Source organism: Schistocerca cancellata, chromosome 12 (genome assembly GCF_023864275.1).
Source record: "Schistocerca cancellata isolate TAMUIC-IGC-003103 chromosome 12, iqSchCanc2.1, whole genome shotgun sequence".
Lineage (NCBI taxonomy): Eukaryota > Metazoa > Arthropoda > Insecta > Orthoptera > Acrididae > Schistocerca > Schistocerca cancellata.
In genome coordinates this window covers 152,360,865-152,370,340 of record NC_064637.1, presented here as the reverse complement: position 1 = coordinate 152,370,340, position 9,476 = coordinate 152,360,865, and positions in this window count along the sequence as shown.

The following is a 9,476-nucleotide window of genomic DNA, read 5'->3' as shown; positions in this document are numbered from 1 at the left end:
TGTAATCATGAAACTTACTTCAACTGTTGCTAATTTGACTGGCCGTGTAGCGTACTATAAATGTCGGAATATTTGATGGTGTGGAATTCGTTCTCACCCTTCAGCGACTAGGACGCAGTGCTTTTATTGGATAAACAGCGCGGGGAAGGAAGTATCTTGATCGTTTTGAGACGAACAAAGGACGTGCCATGCAAAGCGAACAGGCAACATCATGCCGCTCTAAGAGCTAGTTCCCTAGCGGAGAGCCAAGCGTGAAAGTGAGGCGACAGTGGAGATTCTGACGTCGAGACTCACCATTCTCGGCCGCCGTGGAGACGGACACCTCAGCTCCCGCCACGTGGCCAACCAGCGCAGCGGCAACCATCGCGATCAACCACCACGGCCCGTGGAGCGTCAGCCAGCGTGATGCGTGGCTTCCGTAGCGCCTATACGGCGCCGGACGTCTTCCCCCCATGTTTTTTTTTCTTTTTTTAAAAAAAAAAAAGCTCGCTGTTGCAAATGGTATACCGGGAAGAAAGTGAGGGGAGGCAAAGGAAAAGTATCAAGAGGCTAGCGATTTAAGCTGGAGGACAACATGGATGAGAATAGGGAGGAATTGTAAAAGAACTACTGTGCGGCGGAACGAAGCGAACGGAAAAGAAAAATGCGGAAACAAAAGGCTGCTGCCCGCGGGATTTTTCTACGTGGGGGTGTTCCGACGGTCGTCACATCCCTGTCGGCGGGTGGCAGTTTTCACCCCCTTCTGCGGCACAGGGGGGTGGCTTCTCTATTTTCGGCAATATTTTCGTCGTTTTCGCCCGCTTATCTCGCCGCTAGACTGATTCGCCGCATGTGGGGGGTGGTCGGTGGCGGCAAGTACAGCGGAGCGTCGGGCGATAGTGGAGGGGTGAGGGATCCCCGCGACAAGTGGCCGGCCGGGGCGGCGTCGACGTCGTGGTCGTCCTGGCCGTGTGGTGTGCGCTGCTGCCGCTGCTGCACCGGGGGATTCCAGCGTGCAGACTGAGGGCTGGCGGCACTGCAGCGCGCGTCGATGAGTCGAGGGGAGGGGAGGGGAGGGAGGCAGGGTGGGGGTTGCGAGAGGGGAAGGGGGGGAGGAAGGGAGAGTGGGGAGCGGAACTCTGGCGTCTGTTGTGTCCAGCGCCCGCGCAGCTATGCGGAGGCCGCCTCCGGATGGGATTACGGCCACGGAGGCTGCGCCGAAAGCGTCGAGGGAGGGAAGTAGGGCTCAGGTCGACGTGGTAAATTTTACAGCAGAGGTCCAGTAACCTTGTTCTTGAAATTATCTTTTGTTTTTAGATATCCGTATCTCAGTCTGTAAAAACGGGACCCTTATACGAGGGCGGTTCAATAGGTAATGCAACACATTTTTTTTCTCGGCAAATTTTGGTTGAAAAAACCGGAAATTTCTTGTTGAATATTTTCAAACATTCCCGCTCCGTCTCGTATAGTTTCATTGACGTCCGACAGGTGACAGCGCTGTACGGAGCTGTTAAAATAGCGTCTGTAACGGATGTGCGTTGCAAACAACGGGCAGTGATCGAGTTTCTTTTGGCGGAAAACCAGGGCATCTCAGATATTCATAGGCGCTTGCAGAATGTCTACGGTGATCTGGCAGTGGACAAATGCACGGTGAGTCGTTGGGCAAAGCGTGTGTCATCATCGCTGCAAGGTCGAGCAAGACTGTCTGATCTCCCGCGTGCGGGCCGGCCGTGCACAGCTGTGACTCCTGCAATGGCAGAGCGTGCGAACACACTCGTTCGAGATGATCGACAGATCACCATCAAACAACTAAGTGCTCAACTTGACATCTCTGTTGGTAGTGCTGTCACAATTGTTCACCAGTTGGGATATTCAAAGGTTTGTTCCCGCTGGGTCCCTCGTTGTCTAACCGAACACCGTAAAGAGCAAAAGAGAACCATCTGTGCGGAATTGCTTGCTCGTCATGTGGCTGAGGGTGACAGTTTCTTGTCAAAGATTGTTACAGGCGATGAAACATTGGTTCATCACTTCGAACCTGAAACAAAACGGTAATCAATGGAGTGGCGCCACACCCACTCCCCTACCAAGAAAAAGTTTAAAGCCATACCCTCAGCCGGTAAAGTCACGGTTACAGTCTTCTGGGACGCTGAAGGGGTTATTCTGTTCGATGTCCTTCCCTATGGTCAAACGATCAACTCTGAAGTGTATTGTGCTACTCTTCAGAAATTGAAGAAACGACTTCAGCGTGTTCGTAGGCACAAAAATCTGAACGACCTTCTCCTTCTTCATGACAACGCAAGACCTCACACAAGTCTTCGCACCCGAGAGGAGCTCACAAAACTTCAGTGGACTGTTCTTCCTCATGCACCCTACAGCCCCGATCTCGCTCCGTCGGATTTCCATATGTTTGGCCCAATGAAGGACGCAATCCGTGGGAGGCACTACGCGGATGATGAAGAAGTTATTGATGCAGTACGACGTTGGCTCCGACATCGAGCAGTGGAATGGTACCGTGCAGGCATACAGGCCCTCATTTCAAGGTGGCGTAAGGCCGTAGCATTGAATGGAGATTACATTGAAAAATAGTGTTGTGTAGCTAAAAGATTGGGGAATAACCTGGTGTATTTCAATGCTGAATAAAACAACCACTGTTTCAGAAAAAAAATGTGTTGCATTACTTATTGAACTGCCCTCGTAGTATCAGTTTGTTGTCTGTCTGTCTGTGCCTGGACGTAAATCCTCATGGTACCTGTTGTATTAAATCCCGATGCAATTTCTGTGCTTCATCGTCAATATGAAGGCCCAAGGCTTACAGTAAACCTGCAGCGGTGCATCGTAATCTACAACTGGACTCCCAGCAAAGGATCCAAGCACAGGCCATTTGAAGAATTACTCACCTGGACACAAGTCAGCATGGAGCCTGTTGTATTCAGTCCCGATGCGATTTCTGTGTTTCACTGTCAATGTGAAGGTCGAAGGTTTAACCTGCAGTGGTGCATCGGGAACTACTACTGGACTCCCAGGAAAGGCTACAAGCACAGACCATTTGAAGCGTTACTCGCCTAAACATAAATCGTCATTTTGCCTTTTGTATTAAATCCCCATGCCTTTCTGTTTTTCATCGTCAATGTGAAGGTCCAAGGGTTACAGTAAACCTGCAGTGGTGCATCTTTCTGTCTGTCTGTCCCTCTGATACTTCAAGACCCCTTTCCTACGGAATGGGTTGACGTATCACGTTGAAATTTGTGTCACGTATTGAGATCTACCATCTCCCAGCTTCTTAGTCAATACAAACAGAAGATACGGCCATTTATGTCACACATTTCCATATTCGCAAACTCATCAAAGGCTATAGGGTACTTCCCCTTGCCTTAGAATCATGAAATAGTGCAAGAAGCAACCAATGGAAAAATTCCGACAGCCGTGAATTTGTAATTATATTATGGACATTTGTACCAGCAATCCGACGGTCTCGCTATGCGAAATCCATTAGCTGGTATCCTCGCTGATATATTCATCAACTCCCTAGAAGAAAAATTTTTTAAATTGTTTTCCAGCTGCGACACTAGACATTCTTTCTTATTCCACATACGTTGACGATATTCTTATCATCTACAAAGGACCCGCTGACGGTGTTGATCGTATCTTTAACCTATTCAATGATCTTCATGAGAAAATTTCTTTCACTATCGAATTTGAAAATTAGGTTCAAAATGGCTCTGAGCACTATGGGACTTAACATCTGAGGTCATCAGTCCCCTAGAACTTAGAACTACTTAAACCTAACTAACCTAAAGACATCACACACATCCATGCCCGAGGCACGATTCGAACCTGCGACCGTAGCAGTCGCGCGGTTCCAGACCGAAGCGCCTAGAACCGCTCGGCTACACCGGCCGGCTGAAAATTAGGCCCGTCAACTAAACTTCCTTGACGCTTACCATAGAAAAAAAATTTCTTTCAATGTTTTTCGTAAAGTAACATATACCGACCACATCGTTCCTGCATCTTCTACTCATCCACAATCGCATAAAAAAGCTTTCTTTCATTCTGCTGTTCACCGAGCCATTTCCATCCCACTTTCTAAAGAAAAGTTCAACGACGAAATCAATTTACTTAAAACAATGGCAGTTAACAACGAGTATAAACCTAACATAGTAGGTGATATCCTTAAAACGAAAACTGCTGAAAGAATTACTGCGCTAGGCACTTCTGTTATCGAGTCTAACTCGAAAAAATATTTCTCTACTCCTTTCGTGAGGTCTGTCTCTTATCAGATCCAACGCATTCTTCGAAAGAAATACGATTGCAACGTTGCTTTTTCTACTAGTAACAATTTGGAAAAAAATTTCTTTCATAATTTACAATCTATTAGTTCCCCTTAGAAAATTCTGATGTCTACAAAATTGTCTGCGATACTTGCTCTTCTTACTATATAGGACAAACTGGACGTGCCTTCACTACCAGATATACAGAACACTTGCTAAGAAAAAATGGCACTACCCTCCAAAACTCGTCTTTTGTCGACTATCTTCTAATTACAAGTCATTCACCTAAAGCCATCTATGATAGCAACATTTTGCTCACCGAAAAGAAAGGGCGTAGACTAGATATTCTAGAAGAATTAGAGATTTTCAAACATCTCGGTCGAAAGGATAGCCTCATCCTTAACGAACAGCTACAGCTACGTAGCAAAAACTTTTTTTCAACGGTATAAAGCCGTTACTCAGTATCTGACTTCGGGTCTCCTTGTGCAGATTGCCGAAATGTTCTTTTCCGTCTAAAGTAGTCCTATGTTTTCTAATTATCAAATGTTTCTTGGCTGTATTTCACGTCAATTTCGGTTTCTACAAGTTGTCATTCAGTTCGAAATCTTTCAAATGGCTCTGAGCACTATGGGACTTAACTTTTGAGTCATCAGTCCCCTAGATCTAAGAACTACTTAAACCTACCTGACATAGGGACATCACACACATCCATGCCCGAGGCAGGATTCGAACCTGCGATCGTAGCGGTCGCGCTGTTCCATACTGTAGCGCCTAGAACCGATCGGCCACCCCGGCCGGCCTGTCATTCAGTCCTATCTACATTTTCATAATGATGTTTACATGTTTTATCTTACTGTTATAAACTTCGATGTAGACAAAATGTTAATGTTGTATGCTACTATCAAACAAACATTGCTCTCTATTACGTACCAAATACTGTTCATTTATAATCATTTCTGGCTATATTTCAGTGTGAAGTAGCCTAATTGTATCTACGGGGCTCGTTGCAGTGCCATGTTCACCTGACCGCATTTGTTAACTCGGGCACATTAGTCCGTTTGCAACCTGTAAGCGCGTAAGTAACGAGCAGCCCTTAGTGGCTCACCATCACAATTTGTTATCTTAAATATCTTTGTGACTAATGCGCTTTTGGCATATTTATTATTTTATAAATGACATGCAAGTACTGCCAGTCTTTCAACGATGCTCCTGTACTTATACTGTGTGTCATACGTTTTTAGTCATAATTCTGTGACCATGTTATAGACCATTGTTTGATTTAAATTCTGAGGAAGAGCATCCTAGCAGTTTAAGAACCTTCAACATCGCAGCGCGTCAGCAATCGTTGGTTAATATATTAGAAAGCTAAAAACCTGCCTCGATTGCGAAAAAAGCACCTAGTGTTAAGTGTTAACGCAGGTTTCGGCGTAGATAACTACACCTTCTTGAGAACAACAATAAAACCCACAAGTGCCTAAGAAGACCTTTGTCAATGATTAAAAGAACACCAAAACTATACATTTATAAACGAAACAGAAAAGGAAAACACAAACAGTACATATGTACAAAGTCAAAACCACCACTTAACTTAATGGTGTACCCTCCACCTCACACCGGCCTATGTTGTGATGGGCCATGACCCGCCACAAACTGCAGCTACAAACGGTCGCTCGCTTACATATCTACATATGTACTATTTGTGTTTTCCTTTTCTGTTTCGTTTATAAATGTGTAGCTATGGTGTTCTTTTAATCATTGACAAAGGTCTTCTTAGGTACTTGTGGGTTTTATTGTCGTTCTGAAGAAGATGTACAGGGCTATTACAAATGATTGAAGCGATTTCATAAATTCACTGCAGCTCCATTCGTGGTCACGACACACTACAGATACGTAGAAAAACTCATAAAGTTTTGTTCGGCTGAAGCCGCACTTCAGGTTTCTGCCGCCAGAACGCTCGAGAGCGCAGTGAGACAAAATGGCGACATGAGCCGAGAAAGCGTATGTCGTGATTGAAATGCATTCACATCAGTCAGTCATAACAGTGCAACGACACTTCAGGACGAAGTTCAACAAAGATCCACCGACTGCTAACACCATTCGGCGATGGTATGCGCAGTTTAAAGCTTCTGGATGCCTCTGTAAGGGGAAATCAACGGGTCGGCCTGCAGTGAGCCAAGAAATGGTTGAACGCGTGCGGGGAAGTTTCACGCGTAGCCCACAGAAGTCGACGAATAAAGCAAGCAGGGAGCTAAACGTACCACAGTCGACGGTTTGGAAAATCTTACGGAAAAGGCTAAAGCATTACCGTTTACAGTTGCTACAAGACCTGACACACGATGACAAAGTCAAACGATTTGAATTTTCGGCGCGGTTGCAACATCTCATGGAAGAGGATGCGTTCAGTGCGAAACTTGTTTTCAGTGATGAAGCAACATTTTTTCTTAATGGTGAAGTGAACAGACAGAATGTGCGAATCTGGGCGGTAGAGAATCCTCACGCATTCGTGCAGCAAATTCGCAATTCACCAAAAGTTACCGTGTTTTGTGCAATCTCACGGTTTAAAGTTTACGGCCCCTTTTTCTTCTGCGAAAAAAACGTTACAGGACACGTGTATCTGGACATGCTGGAAAATTGGCTCATGCCACAACTGGAGACCGACAGCGCCGACTTCATCTTTCAACAAGATGGTGCTCCACCGCACTTCCATCATGATTTCGGCATTTCTTAAACAGGAGATTGGAAAACCGATGGGTCGGTCGTGGTGGAGATCATGATCAGCAATTCATGTCATGGTCTCCACGCTCTCCCGACTTAACCCCATGCGATTTCTTTCTGTGGGGTTATGTGAAAGATTCAGTGTTTAAACCTCCTCTACCAAGAAACGTGCCAGAACTGCGAGCTCGCATCAACGATGCTTTCGAACTCATTGATGGGGACATGCTGCGCCGAGTGTGGGAGGAACTTGATTATCGGCTTGATGTCTGCCGAATCACTAAAGGGGCATATATCGAACATTTGTGAATGCCTAAAAAAACTTTTTGAGTTTTTGTATGTGTGTGCAAAGCATTGTGAAAATATGTCAAATAATAAAGTTATTGCAGAGCTGTGAAATCGCTTCAATCATTTGTAATAACCCTGTAGTTATCTACGCCGAAAGCTGGGTTAACACTTAACACTAGGTGTTTTTTTTTTCGCAATCGAGGCGGGTTTTTAGTTTTCTAATAAACTCCTAGCAGTGTTGAAACCCGGTTAGTTAGTTAATAATAGTGACCGAGGGCTGCTTTTTTTCAGTTGTAACTATTCACGGGCCCTGAACGTGCAGCGATGTACAAAAGTTTGTAATTATTTTGCATGAAAAAGTCCGCCTGCTTAGCTGGGTGGTAAGGTGCTCGCTTCCTATGCATGCGGCCCCGGGTTCGATTCCCGGCAGGGTTGAGGATTTTCTCCGCTCGTGGATTGGATGTGGTGTTGTCCTCATCATCATTTCATCCTCATCACCGAGTCACATTTCGCCCAATGTGGCGTCGAATGAAACGAAACTTACACTTGGCGTCCGAACCTCCTCGACTAGGGACCTCCTGCCCAACAATTCCATACGCTCATTTCCATTTTTTTTTACATGAAAAAAAAATTTCAAAATTGTTGAGGCTTTCGTGGCCACTTGTTGACAAACTGCCTATTGGCTTCTGTCTCGGGTTCTTCGGCCGACGTTCATCTAATGATTTTTCTCACGTTTCGCCAGCACGACTGGCTGGCATTGTCAAAGCTTCACCCTCCATTGCCGGTGGTGAACTGGAGCCGAGCTCGCGACCGCAGACTATATGTACCTGGCGCGCCAACGCCCGAGGGCTTCTCCGCGGTCATTTCCGGTGCGGTTCTCCTCTCGCTACCTGCGACGGTCGTTCGCTGCAGTACGGGAAGCCAGGACCCGTTTACCTTAAGGCTTTCCTCTTTCTTGTTGAAACTGTTCGCGTGTTTTTGGATTTCTACAGCTTCTCTGAACAAGCGCGTGTGATAGTGCTTCTCTACAGACAGAACTTCCGTGTCGGCGAATTTTATTACGTGGTCGGTCTCATTCAGTGCGTGCTCTGTCTGTAGAGAAGCACTATCACACGCGCTTGTTCAGAGAAGCTGTAGAAATCCAAAAACACGCGAACAGTTTCAACAAGAAAGAGGAAAGCCTTAAGGTAAACGGATCCTGGCTTCCCGTACTGCAGCGAACGACCGTCGCAGGTAGCAAGAGGAGAACCGCACCGGAAATGACCGCGGAGAAGCCCTCGGGCGTTGGCGCGCCAGGTACGTATAGTCTGCGGCCGCGAGCTCGGCTCCAGTTCACCACCGGCAATGGAGGGTGAAGCTTTGACAATGCCAGCCACTCGTGCTGGCGAAACGTCAGAAAAATCATTAGATGAACGTCGGCCGAAGAACCCGAGACAGAAGCCAATAGACAGTTTGTCAAAAAAAAATTTCATTTGTTATCAGTCTGTCTGTTTTTCTCAGGAACGGGTAGACGTATGAATTGAAATCCATTTCACGTACTGGGCTCTATAGCCCTTTGGTAGTGCACAAATGTTAAGCTAAGTCAAAGACATCGAAAGATACAGCCATTTATGACACGTATTCTGAGAGTAGCAAATTCACTCATTAAAACATGTAGTGTACTTGTCCTTGACATACAATACTGAACTTTGCCAAGAAGAATCTTTCCACAGTACAGGTAGAGGAAAATAATCAGAAAATTGCTAAAATTAAAATCGAAACATTTTCGAAAGTCTTAGAATCTCAGAGACCGATATCTTGCAGAAATCGTCCAGACCCTCGAGTGGAATGCAAAAACTGTCTGTATACGTAACTACGTTTGCACAGAACCCTCAGTGCGTGGGTGCTGGCCAGTGTTTTTTAGTAGTAAGTACTCTCTTATGGAACCAATTGTCCGCCTTTTAGATGCTATAAAGGTATTTTTATAATAAACTAGCTGTTGCTGTGGCTCAATTTGCTTAAATGGAAAACCAAGCAAAGAGAAAGGACACGTTTCCAATGTTTACGGGAATCGGATATACGTCGTAATCTCCATCTCGCTCATCTCTCCATCTCCCCTTCTCCCTTTGTTTGTTCATCCCCTCCTCTATCCCACCCCTCTGTCCATCTCCTCTTTCCTCCTCTCTCTAAGCTTTAGCATTGCTTATTGTTCTTATAATTTCAGACTCTGTCGTAGCATTCTAATTACAA